This window comes from Saimiri boliviensis, chromosome 5 (genome assembly GCF_048565385.1).
Source record: "Saimiri boliviensis isolate mSaiBol1 chromosome 5, mSaiBol1.pri, whole genome shotgun sequence".
NCBI lineage: Eukaryota > Metazoa > Chordata > Mammalia > Primates > Cebidae > Saimiri > Saimiri boliviensis.
In genome coordinates this window covers 114,105,325-114,119,110 of record NC_133453.1, presented here as the reverse complement: position 1 = coordinate 114,119,110, position 13,786 = coordinate 114,105,325, and the positions used below count along the sequence as shown (strand labels likewise).

The 13,786-nt window shown below is 45.7% G+C and overlaps 1 long non-coding RNA gene across 1 annotated transcript in view; it reads left to right on the top strand.

Annotated features, from left to right (window-relative positions):
- The window catches only part of LOC141584473 (uncharacterized), an 83,194-nt gene that overhangs the window by 37,195 nt on the left and 32,213 nt on the right, over positions 1-13,786 (top strand). The gene's annotated exons all lie outside the window — the stretch shown is intronic.

Genomic DNA, 13,786 nt, shown 5'->3' with positions numbered 1-13,786 from the left:
TTGATTGGCATTTCACAGCCTCTGCAGTGACTGGGGTGATGGCAGACACTGCTTTCAAACTCTTGGGTCTCAGGGCAGATCTCAAGAGAAGCATGAGCCGTGAAACTCATCTGGGAGGCCGTGCAGGAGATGTGGCCATTGGTGGAGCTGGGGGACATCATTGCTGAGGGACAGTGAATGTGTCTGCTCCCAACTCCCTTAGCTGCGGAATGAGCCACCTGCCAGCATGGGCGGTGCATAGAGTGGGGAGGTCTTGGGGCCACAGGTTCTTCAAAACCTCCCCAGCTTGGACTGGGGCTCAGAACCATTGACTGGAGGAGCCAAGGTTGTAAATTACAACAGCGATGCTGAGAATGGCATCTGAGGAGTGATAACACGGGGGACAGGGGAGCGCCATCACCAGGCTCAGGACCTGGGATGGTGCAGGACAGCGTGAACCAAGTCCAAGGCAGGCTGGGGAGCCTGGAGTGAGCTGCTGGGGGCAGGTGGCCTTTCTCATGGCTTTGGGAGTGGCTGGGGGAGGATAGGGTCTCAAGGAGATGTGGGCGGCAACACGGAAGGCTGTATGTCTTTCAAGAGAGAGAAAGGAAACCAGATAGCCCGCCCAAGCTGTGGGATGTTTAGGGCACGCTCTGCAGGATGGAGATGGGCTTTTAGGCCTGAGAGACCCCACCAGAAGCTCCTGATAGCACTGATGGGACTGAGCTTCAGAAACAGGGGATGATGACCAGCCACCATGCTCCCTCTTGCTGAGAGGTAGTGCTGGAACCAGAGGTGGTGGCGTGAGGTATGGGGTGCAGCCTTCCTTCTGTTCCACAAGGTCCTGAGGCTGACCTTGCCTGTGACTGGCATAAGCCCGTGACTTTCCTGTAATAGTACAATGACTGACCTTAACTTCTGTAAGGAGGCAATGATTGGGTAGTGGTTAGAGCTTGGAGTCCGGAGTTCTGAGCCCAGATAACCTGCAAATGCTGCACGAATTGGGTAAGACGCGGAACCTGGTGGAGCATCCCCTTTTCCTCATTGGAAACACGATAAGGGTGGAGGGTAATAACTGGACTTCCCTTGTAGATTGAGTTAATGTTTGCAAAGCACTTAGAAAATCGCTGGTATCTAGTAAAGACTCAATAAATGTATTGCCATTTCCTGAGTGGTGACTGTGTGCCAAGAGCAGTGCTGGGAGATTCCTATGGAGAGAACTATTTAAGTCTCACAATAGCCCCGAGGGTGGTACTATTCCCATTTTACAGAAGAGGAAACTGAGTCTGAGATTATGTAACATCTTGAGGTCACACACAGTTACCCAGTATATCTGGTGGACGAATGTGTAGGAAACTTGGCTGGTGTTATTTGAAATCTTTAAGGATCATACTTCCAAGACCTAATATTAGGCTCAGAAAGTGTCTTTGGGTTCTCTTACTGGAGCAAGTGCCAGCTTCATTGTTGACCTGCTGGTGTCTTCAGGCACGAGCAGGTGGGCCACCTGCTGCTGCAGGGAGGGAATCAAAGGGGCTGCAGGGAGCAGCATGGGATTGGAGCCAAAGGCAGATCCTGACATCAATGGGGGAAACACAGGCTCAAGCCAGCTCAGAAAAAAGTGATTGTTGTTTCTCCATCAAAGGATCCTTTGATTTAAAGCACCACAGCAGCATGGAGGATTGGGGAGGTGCTAAGTTTGTCCTGCAAAGGATAAACGGCAGTGCTTGGCAGGCTGCCAGGACATGCCATGTGCTTCTTCCTGGGTCTCGTAGCCTTGGCAGGAGCACACAGGCTCGGCGTGGCTTGGCTCTCTCACTGCTAACCAGGCCGTGCAGCTGCAGCACGTGAGGCTTTAGTTAAAGAGTAACTGGTGAGAAAGAGGAGGACTCAGCTCATAAACTTTTATTTAAGGGAGATTGAAGACTGCTCAGATGACTGTTTTGTAGACCAGAAATCTGCACGTATCTGTTAAAATGGTGCTGGAAACCATGTTTCCGCCCACCAGAGTGTCCACAGCGTCCTGCGTTATGTGAGGTGCTTGGTAGGCACTGCCTTCATCCTTACCCTAATGGGCAAGGGTAGACTGCACATATGAGAGCACCGAGGCTCAGAGGGGTGATGGGACTCTGCCAAGACCCTGCAGTGATGAGCTGGTGAGGTGCAGAGTTACCATCAGAACTCATTTGCGAAGACCCTAACAGTTTCCAAAACTGCCTCAGCACACATCTAATTTTGATCAAACTTGGTTCAAATGGGACTGAAATGTCCCTTTAAAGAAATTTCTGAGCATGAATTGAGCTGGTCCTAACCAAATGAGTGCTTCTTTTAGAAACGACACTGATGTGTAAAGTGTAACTGACATTCATAAGCTGGGAGATGGACAGCCTGCCTTGCAAAAGCTTCCGTAGCCTTTCCCTTTTAATAGCATGCTCCTATCATACAGGAAGACATGGATTTAATGAGTAAGGTTCCTTGTCTAAGGTAGACTCAGACAATTCAGTCAGCATTCCATATTGTCATCTGCTCGGTTCTGCCTTCCCAGCTGTGAGGTGGTCTAGCTGAGCCCACCTGCAGCCCACCCTAAACTTCTCTCACACCGACCTTCCCCGTGAATATCAGCAACGTCCTTTCCCTCGAACATTCTGCGTGCGTGACATCCCACCTCCTCCGAGAAGCCTGGCTTCATCTTCTCAGCCCTCCCTGCTGAGGTTGCCAGATAAAATACAGGATGTCTAGGTATATTTCAGTTTTAGATTAACAATAAATTTTAAAACTGTCTTATAAGTACATTCCAAATAACATAATATGACCCATGCAATATTTCGGACACACTGACAATAAAAATTATGCTTTGTTCGTCTGAAATTCAGATTTAACTGGATATCCTGTCTTTTTAATTGCTAAATCCAGCAACCCCACTATGTGCTTTTTTTTCCCTTTAATTTTTACAGCATTTAATTGTCTGACTCATTCAGTTTTACATTGGGTTATTGTGTCTGTCTCCTCTCCCTTGCTAGGCTGTCAGCATCCGGAGACCAGGGCTCTGGCTCTGCATGGGACCCTATGCCGTGCCTTCTACATAACACATGCTCAAAAATATGTTTTAGGAGTAAACTAATTATATGTATATATATATATATATATATATATATATATATATATATATATATATATCCTCCATATATATATTATTAGGTTGGTGCAAAAGTAATTGTGGGTTTTGCCACTACTTTCAATAGCATTATTGCCTCTGCTAGGCTGGCAGCTTTTTGAGAGTACCTCCATATCCCAACAATGTTGAGGTTTGGGCTGGGCACAGAGCAGAGCTTAGAAGATGCCTGTTTACTTGTCCTTTCTGAAACACACAGCATCTCCAAATACATCTTAACGTGTTCACCTTTCTGAGTGTTTTTGGACTACTCACTTTTTGCCCAAACTCCCAAAACAAAACAATGAAAAACTAAGCAAAACTAAATTAAACTGACCTGAATGGAACGAAAGCAAACAACCAAATTAAACTAAACGTCTAGGGTAGACAGCCTTAGTGAAAAGAATGTTCTGGTGGGTCTTGGCATGCACATGGCGTGTGCTGAGGGCAGTCTGACCCAGAGAGCTTGGGTTTAGCTAAGACTAGCATTGTGTCGAATGGGTGAAATCAACTAAATTTATTTCTCTAATAAACTTAAATAAACACAACCATACCATGACATTTTTTCCAAGTTAAAGAAAGTCTATTTGTTTAATGTTTTTCTAATTCAGAACTGATCATGATCCCCCAGAAAAGCAGGACCAGGATTTCCCTTTGCATTCCTTTGAACAAAATATTGGCCAAACAAAATAAGAGTATACTCAACATTGTAGAGGTCGGCTTAACCTATTTAAAAGAACAAATTGCTTACAACCAAATGAATGCTGCTAATGTGAGATGTTTTACTCGTTAAAGCTGGACCAGCAAGTGTTTGGTTAGACAGAGTGAGCAGCCAGGGCAGGAAGTAACCTGAGCTTGTGGGAACAACTAGGTATACTTTCCCATGGCCAGCACTCAGGTGTTCTCTCCCCTCTGAAGACTGAGTTGTAGGAATGTAGAGTCCATAGGCCTTTTTGGGGAGAAGCTGAAGGTTCATCCAATTCAACTTTTCCCTGAGATAAGGCCACGATATGCGGTCATGGGGACCCCCTTCCAATACCTTGCAGTGGTGTGGGGTGCAGCCCCCTGTGGATGCCTGGTCCGTCCTCTATCTTCTCTGGCTCAAGACAGCCTCTCATAGATCTGCAGGCAGCTCTTAGGGGCCATCTGAGTCTCTGATTAGTCACCAAAGCAGAAATGTCTGCAGGAAGCAAGGTCTAAAGAAGTGATAGCTGTGCGGTTCTCATGCCTCCTCTCCCATCTCCTTGGACTTTCTGAAGGGAAGATGGAGTGAGGTGGGCATGATTCCTTTCACCTGAATTTGTGTTTGCAAGAGATGCCTTGATAGCTGTTTAGGGTGGCAATCGGTGGTGAGGCATGGTTGGTGACAGAGGGGGTTGATAAACTGTCTTCCATCGGGTGGGTCTTACTTGAGCTAGTGTGGAAGTAGGAGGTAGCTGGGGAGGGTAGAGTTCTTTGAACATTACAGGGAAGAGGAGTTTGAAATCAGAGGTGGAGACATCAGAGAGGGAAAAGACAGGAAACCCTAGCCGGGAGCAGACAAGCAGCTCTCTGCAGGAAGGGGTGGCCCAAGATGGACTTTGAGAACAGAAAACACCTGTTGTCAAATTGGGGGCAAAGGGATTGGTTCAAAAACACACAGATGGCCAGGAGTGGTGGCTCATGCCTGTAACTTCAGCACTTTGGAGGCCAAGGCAGGAGGATCATGTGAAGCCAGGAGTTTGAGACCAGCCCGGGCAACATAGGGAGACTCTCTGTACAAAAAAGCCCCCAAACAAACACGAAACCACACACACAAAGTCAGAAACAGCCATTATGAGCTTCATGTCTGTTCACAGTTTCTTTCCCCTCCCTGATTCAAGAAGGAAAGACCCAAGAGCCAGCAGATGTGTTATAAAGGGTTGCATGGTGCGCCCTGGTAACTGGCTCCTTTTCCTGGAGGGTGGCAGGCTCCACCCCCTCAAAGGACCCTGCTGGAGGCCGCGTCTTGGCAGAGGTGGCTGTTCCAAAACCCTTTTCTCCCTTGTTCTCCAGAAGGGGAACAGTTCTTGCTAACGGTGTTACTGCCTTGCTTGGCACTCACCGCCCCCCTCAGTTATGTTCAAGTCAAGCAGTTTTTCAACGGTGAGCAAGTATGCAGATGGTGAGAAACAGAAGCCTTTCACATGCTTTATATTCATGAAAACTACAGAGCAAACATTTGAAAGCCAAGCCATCTTGGAGTAATTTGCATTTTAATTAATACTTCAAAATGAACTGCTGTTTTGAAAAATTTCCTGTTTCTGGCTTTTGGATCTTGAAGAGCAAAGAGCAGGTATCTAAGTCTCTGCTCCAGCAGGCTGTGGTTGCCTTTGGCCTCTGTCTTGGCTGGCTTGGCCGTTCTGATGCCGGGAGAGAGGCCTGGGATTTGGTTGCCTGCCCGTTGTTCCCTAGGGAGGGGGCTGAACACATTTACTTAATTTCTTTCTTAGAAAAATTATGTGCTAGCATTGCTATCTAAATGAGGGTTGAATGGGAATAGAGGTCATGCATAAAAAAGACAGTTGTCAAAATTCCTCACGCTATTTAAAGGTGGCCTAATCATTTAATTATTGTTTTTTGTAATCCTTCCAGAGTTTACAAAAGCATGTATGTATATATATATATATATATATATATATATATATATATATAAAATAATGAACAGATACAGATTCATGTTATCTTGTTTTTGTATAGATAGGGTAACTCTGTTCTTCAACTTGTACATACTGATCTGAAATCTGCTTTTTTTGTTTGTGTTTTTAAAACTCAGATGTTGGCAAACTGGTCTGTGGGCCAAATCCAGCCCAAAGCCTGTTTTTTTTTTTTTTTTTTTTTTTTTTTAAATATACTTTTATTTTACTTTCAGGGGTACATACACAGGTTCATTACGTGGATAAATTACATGTTGCAGGGGTTTGATGTATAGATTATTTAGTCACTCAGGTAACAAGCATGGTACCCAATAGGTTAGTTTTTCCAACCTCACCCTCCTTCTACACTCCATCCTCAAGTAGGCCCTGGTGTCTACTGTTCCCTTCTTTGTATCAATCTGTAATCAGTGTTTAGCCCCCACTCATAAGTGAGAACATGTGGTGTTTGGTTTCTGTTCCTAAGTTAGTTCACGCAGGACAATGGTCTCTAGATCCATCCGTGTTGCTGCAAAGGATGTGATCTTGTTCTTTTTTATGGCTGTGTAGTATTCCACGTTTTCTTTATCCAGTCTGCTACTGATGGGCATGTAGGTTGATTCCATGTCTTTGTTATTGTGACTAGTGCTGCGGTGAGCATATGTGTACATGTGTTTTTATGGTAGAAAAATACATATTCCTTTGGGTATATACCTAGTAATGGAATTTCTGGGTTATTTCAGAGAAAAGAGAGAGAAAGGAGAGTTGGTGTAGGCTGAAGTGCACATAAAGCCTTCATGGAGGTGAAGGACCTGGTCTAGGCAGGAAGAAGTGGCAAGATTAACAGAAAGAAGGCCATCCCATGCCAGTGAAGTAGGACCTGGCTTCTGTCTTCCCTGAAGCCCAGCTATAGCCTACACGCCCACGATACAGGGAAGGCAAGGTCAGTTTTTTTAAGTAGTTTAGATACCAGAGTTTTTCTTTCAGCAAGTGCAGACTAGGCTGGTGGGGGCTGAGGACATGCAGATGGATATGGAGGCTGAACTGCTGCGGTGGGGTAGGGTGAGCGTTGGTGGATGCTTAATAGTGGTAGATAGGAAATGCCCCATCAGCCACACTTCTGTGCAATGGAGGAAAATCTGTTCTTGGTTAAGGCTGTGATCAAGAAGGCGCTCTTCCCATCATACAACCAGGGCGTCCCCTTTTTGTTGTTTATGGGTGGGAAAAGTGTAGCCCAAAGAAGAAGGTGGAAGATGGTGTTAAGGAAAAAATTATTCAACCACACTTGTTAAAGCACAGTGAAGAAGACTTTATTGAAGATATCACAATAGGTAAATGCAAGGGGGTTTTGCCACAGGGAAGAGAGACTGGCCTCCACTCCAAATACAGCACACACAAGTGAGGTTTATAGCCAAGGAGCAAGTTGGGAGAAAGTGGATGGAAAATTGCTAAGAGGAAACATCAAAGGTAAGGGGGATTCTGGCTAAACGGACCTAACAGGATTCTTGCTGAAGACAGACCAGGGTGATCAGACATTCCCTGGAGGGTGGTGGAGAATGAAGGACCTGGTCAGACATGGAGGGTGATCAGGTATCGAGGGTGGGGGCATTCTTACGAAACTGACTTGGCAGGGTTCTTGCTAAAGCTGGATTTTTACAAGGAGGTGCACATATGGACCTAGGAGAAGGTTTAGAGCCTGATTAAAGTTTGGTTAAGCAAAGACTCTTTGTCAATGGTCACTGACCAGGGAGCCTCAGAGACCTTAGGCTGGAAATCTTACAAGGGCCCAGAGCACACGTGGAGAGGGATACTGCTTCTTGCGGGTGTAGGTTGTTTGCATAGACACAGAGCATCGCAGGGAAGAAACCTACTTAGTAACTACACAAAATCAGGAATAACAGCATTTATTGAGTGCTTCTGAGGCACTGGTAATGTTCGGAGCATTTTACAAATTAACTCATTGTATTAGTCAGGGTTTCCAGAGAAACAGCATAAATATAGATATAGATATAAAAGGAGATTTGTTACGGGAATTGGCTCATGCAATTATAAAGGCTGAGAAATTTCAAAGTATGCTATCTGCAAGCTGGAGGCCCAGGAAAACTCATGGTATAATTCAGTCTCAGGCCAAAGGTCTGTCTGAGAACCAGGAACTTCAACGTCCCAGGACAGGAGAAGCTGGATGGCCCAGCTCAAGCAGAGGGAGTACCGTTGCCCTTCCTCCACCTTCTTGCTCTATCTGGGCCCTCCAAGGACTGGAGAACACCTGCCCATGCTGGGGAGGGTGCCTGTGCTTTGTTCAGTCCCCTGATGCAAATGCTCATCTCTTCCAGAAACAGCCTCACAGACACACTGGGAAATGTTTTACCAGCTATTCTGGTATCCCTTTGCTTAGTCAAGTTGACACCTAAAATTAACCATCACACTCACCTAGCTCCATGACAATTCTATGAGTATCATTTTCCTTTCTTAGGCGAGGAAGGTAAGGCTTAGAGCACTTATGTAAAATATCCAACATCCTTGGACTTTAGACACATTGACGACCAACCCATGCTCTAAGTGAGGGAGTGTTCAAACTTTTTGGTTTCCCTGGGCCTCACTGGAAGAAGAAGAATTGTCTTGGGCCACATGTAAAATACACTAACACTAATGACAGCTGATGAGCTAAAAAAATAGCAAAAATATCTTATAATGTCTTATGAAAGTTTATGAATTTGTGTTGGACGGCATTCAAAGCTGTCCTCGGCCACATGGGGCCTGCGGGCCACAGGTTGAAGAAGCTTGCTCTAAGTAAACTCTTTTGTTATATTAGCATTGTCCAGCTGTGTGTCCTTGGGGAAGTTTCTAACCTTTCTGTGCCTCCATTTGTTCATTACAAAATAGTTGTTGTATCAGTTCTTCATAGGGGAAATGTGCAGATTAAACAAATCTGTATGCGAATCTTAATAAAAGTCAATGGTTATGATTATTTCTCCTATGCCATCTACTTAAGTGAAGTCTGAGAATTACAGATGAAGAGGCTGGGGATTTTTCATGCATAGGTTCTGACTGTGCAGACTGGCATGAGAGGAGGTGGGTGGGAAGCACTCCAGCAGAACCTGAGGGCTACTAGCAGCCTCAGTCTGGATGAGAACTGAGCCCATGATTTAGCAGAGAATCCTTCACTATTCTCTGAAGAGGAAGAACGAGCAGGCAACTCAGGGACCCTGGGGATGGTCATTTCCCGAGTGTCCTATCATAATGGTGAATTTAAACTCTCCAAGATTCTCCTCCTTCCAGGTGGTATGTGTTCAGTGATTTTCAACAAATCCTTTTATTGTCCTCATGAAATTGTGGACTAAATGCTACCTCCAGGCATGGTTGCAGAGAGCTAGCTGGACAGTTGGAGGGAACTGCCTCTCTGTTGCGGGTGCCCAGTGTGAGTTGCCAGGGAGGCAGCAGCCCTGACTGCGTTGGCGCCAGACCTGACTTTGCATCAGAATCAGCTGAGGGGTGGCTGGCATGCAGTCTGGGACCACCTGGGGATTCTGATTCTGCAAGCATGAGGGTCAGGCATGAGTGTGCAGGACCTACAGACATCACAGGTAATCTGGGCGTGTGGTCCTCACACCCGACCCTCAGAAACTGGCAGACCGGAGGCCTTCTCAGTAAGGCAAATTGTCCCCAGCCTGCTACAAGACACGCTACAGCTGAAGCGTACCTGTGAATGTGTCTGTTGAAATCCTTCCCAAGAGATATACCAGCTCTATAAAGATACACACATCTTTAGGTGCAATCAGTGACATTTCCCTGAAGAAATAGATGTATTACCAGGCTTCAGCTTCCTGCTGCTTTGATTCCTTGTCTTGAAAAGAAGTTCAATTTGAATTTTAAGACATAAATATTTGCCATATATTCTTCTCCATCAATAGAATTCTCCCTGCAAATGGTTCTCCCTTAGTCAAAGCCTTCAAAAGTCCTTCAAAAGAAGTACTGTAGTCAGGGTTAGCTTGCTCATTCTTTAGAATCCTCCAGGGGTGAATACGTGGGCTGGATTCAGTTACAACACGTTGTGGGTGAGTCATTTGAGGAATGTGGGAACATAGTTTTGACATTTTAAGCACTGATAACATTTGAAATCAAGGCAGGATAACGACTTTTATTAATTACCCCTGTCTCCTCCTGCCCTTCTGTCCTCTGCTCTTCACTAGCTGTTAAACATTTGAGAAAATGGTAAATGAACATGGTTATAAGCAATTATGAGTTTTTCTTTTTTAAGGGACAGATGGAATCAAGGTTTCTATTTTAAGAGGTTTTCAAATTTGGGTTATGCCTACACAATGCCACGTTATTACAAGAGAACCATATGTTTTCCTTCAGTGTCATTGAAACTTCATTCTAGAATGGGCCTGGATCAATGGTCAGCGCTATATATTGGAGCAAGTTCAAAGATGCTTCACTTATACAGGCTACTTCACAATAATTCCACCTTTCCCTATTTTTAATAGTGAGGCAAAGAGGAGAGAGAAAGGAGCTGCTGCTTGGGGTAAGAGCAGGGCCTTGCAAGGTGCATCTGTTTTTTTGTTGCATTTTAGGTTTCGGGGTATATGTGAAGAACGTGCAAGATTGTTGCATAGGTACACACGTGGCAGTGTGATTTGCTGCCTTCCTCCCCTTTACCTGTAACTGGCGTTTCTCCCCATGCTATCTCTCCCCAACTCCCCACCCTCCACTGTCCCTCCCCTATTTCCCCCCAACTGATCCCAGTGTGTGATGCTCCCCTCCCTGTGTCCATGTGTTCTCATTGTTCAACACCCGCCTATGAGTGAGAACATGCGGTGTTTGATTTTCTGCTCTTGTGTCAGATGCATCTTTTTTTTTTTTTTTTTTTTTTTTTGAGATGGAGTTTCGCTCTTGTTACCCAGGCTGGAGTGCGATGGCGCGATCTCGGCTCACCGCAACCTCCGCCTCCTGGGTTCAGGCAATTCTCCTGCCTCAGCCTCCTGAGTAGCTGGGATTACAGGCACACGCCACTATGCCCAGCTAATTTTTTGTATTTTTAGTAGAGACGGGGTTTCACCATGTTGACCAGGATGGTCTCGATCTCTTGACCTCGTGATCCACCCGCCTCGGCCTCCCAAAGTGCTGGGATTACAGGCTTGAGCTACCGCGTCTGGCCGTTTCAGATGCATCTTATCTCTGCGCGAACTATCAGTCACGGTGTGTGCAAACTGGCAGTCTCATCACAAATCATCACAGGAATCCAGCATCCCGTCTACCTCCATTCAGTTAAGCCTCCTTGCAAATAGATCCTCAAGGGGATTGGGTTCATGGTGGAATAATACAGACAACATACTCATTGTTCAACTTTGAACAAGAGCAGCATCGAAAATGGGTGGCTCTTGTGACGGAAGTCCCCCAGACTGAGCTGAACCTCCGTGGCTGGTGTGTGGCTGTTGCCCTCTTTTACAAAGGCAGCTCTGTCTTCCAACCTGGCAGATGTCTAATGTCTTCAAATAAGCCTTAATGAAATGCCCAGCAGGTGCCACTAATGGTTTTGATCCCAGGAGAAAGAAATGCGAGTTGGGTGGTTAGGGATTTAGAAGTAATAATCGTAAAACAAGTATTCCTAGGCTATTCTTTGCAAGCCGGTTTGACTGTGGCCCAGGATTCTCATGGGCGGGTGACAGGAGTTGGCTGGCACAGGAGTGGTGAAAACAGGGCAGGTTGGGGTTGCATTTCTGAGGGGCCCCTGCTCCACCAACTGCTGTTTTGTACCCCATCCCCATCTGCTTGGCGCCTGGAAAGGCAATGACATTATCGTACTGAGCTTTGGCATTCCCAGCCGTAATGTTGCGTTTGTGTTTTGTATGCATGCAGGAAGCTGCCTGGATGTTGTTTTAATTTTCTTAAGGCATTTGGATGTTTTAAAAACTCCTTTTTGTAGCAAAGGTAGCATGGCATTTTTAGTTAATGAGCTTGTACCCTTTATCTTGTCCTGCTCTAAGTTAAATTGGATCTGCTTGTAAAATATAGGCTCTTAATTGCTATTCTTAAAAGGCAGCTAGGAAGGGTCTGGTTAAGTAATGGCTTTCTTAATTAATAGTAAGCAAGGCAGCTACTTGACTCCTTCCACTGAGGCAAAGAGAGCGGGACCTCTTCAGGGACCCAAGGAGACTCTCAAGGCTTTTAGAGTAAAAAAAAAGCACAGGATTTGTAGTCAGATTGCCCTGGCAAAGCATCTTGCTTCCTCCATTACAGTGTAGTAATGAGTAAGACACTCACCTGCAAGTCATAACTTCCTCATGTTTAAGATGGGAGTGATAATACCCACCTTGCTGGGTTGCTACAGTGATTGGAGATAGTTTGCAAAGCATCTGGCATGATTCATAGCATGTGGTAGTTAGGTGGCAGCCATTACTGATAGGCTGTGATTCCACAGAGCCTGCCCTTGGGGAGAGTGACATGGGTCCTAGAACAAGGAGCTACAAACCAAGGAACCATCATGGACCATCTGGAGACATGCAGGGGGAACAGCACATCATGGCTCAGTATTTGTGTTCATACATTTCTCAGACTGTCTGTTCGAGCATTCTGAATAACAAACAGCCGTAGAAACCAGAGATAGTAAAGTCCAGCAATGCTTCCTTCTCTGGGGACCTTCCAGGATAGGTAAGTCCAACACCTCTCCATGGAAGGATTTGCTTTCATTCCAATTTTAAAAACAGATCTCTCTCCCTCTTTCTCTCTCTGTAATGGAGAATGGAAGTTACCAATAACCCTATCTCAGATCAGGGTTTTGCCACTTTGAGGTTCCTGTCCTGTGATGTGCAGGTGCCTTCAGACCTCACCATGTCACCTTGTGAAGGTTGGGGTTTGAAAAACTGATGCTAGCAACCACTCCAGCTGCTGCTTTTGCTGTGAGTAATACATGGTCTTTATCTCTGATCCAGGTGTCTTGTGTCTTCTGTCATTATCTGTATATAAAATGGTGGCAGGTTAACTTAATTCGCCTACAAAGCAGGATACCATCTCAGGCACTTCTCAGTTTCTGATTAAACACTTTAACACTTGGTTCCGGTTCTGGAAAGCAAATAATTCTTCCTACCCTGAAGCGTTGTTGTTAGGACTAGAAGGACAAGAACATATGTAATAAATGTAGGCATAGAGGTAGATGGATAATACATAGGTAGATAAAAAGAGTGATGCCTGGTATATATGCAGCTCTCAAAAGATGATGGTTTGATAGCCAGTTATTATTGCATCTACTGAGACTGCTATGTGGCACTTGCATATGCAAATGAGGATGAGATGACCCTGAGAGAGGTGGAAGATGCATGGGAAGCAGCATGGGCTGGGATACCCAGTCTAACCCCAGGGAGCTGCACCCAGTAGGCAGAGGGGGTGATAGAAAAGTGCAGCAGCAGCACAGCCTTGCTCAGCTTCCAGCTGGGTGGTCCCTACAGTGTGTGGATGGAGGCTGTTAGGGATGACTTCCTGGGGGAAGGTGAGAGTGGTTTCAGGCCAGGGTGGACAAGGAAAGGGTGGGGGGCATTTCAGGCTGGAGTACCGCCTAGGCAAAGGAGCAGAGAAGGAATGAACTCACGTGTGCTTGCCTTCGTTCACACCTGAGCTTCAGTTGGTCACCAAGTGCTACACATTTCTTTCCTAGATACTGCTCAGATACAGCCTTCTCTTTCTGATGCTGGGCTGGGGTTTCACTGGCTTCAGAATGAAGATGAACTTCCTCGGTGTGGCTCACCAGATTCTTCGTGGGCTGGCTCTGGCATGACAGTTCACTTCATCTTTTTTTTTTAGCCCTCCTGCTCCTGCTACACTGCATGGTCTGTGGCTTTGTGAATGAGCCATGATGTGTTTTGATGTGACTTTTCTTTCTCTCTCTCTCCTTTTTTTTTTTTTTTTTTTTTGAGATGGAGTCTTGCTCTGTCACCCAGGCTGGAGTGCAGGGGAGCAATCTAGGCTCACTGCAACCTCTGCCTCCCAGGTTCAAGCAATTCTCCTGCCTCAG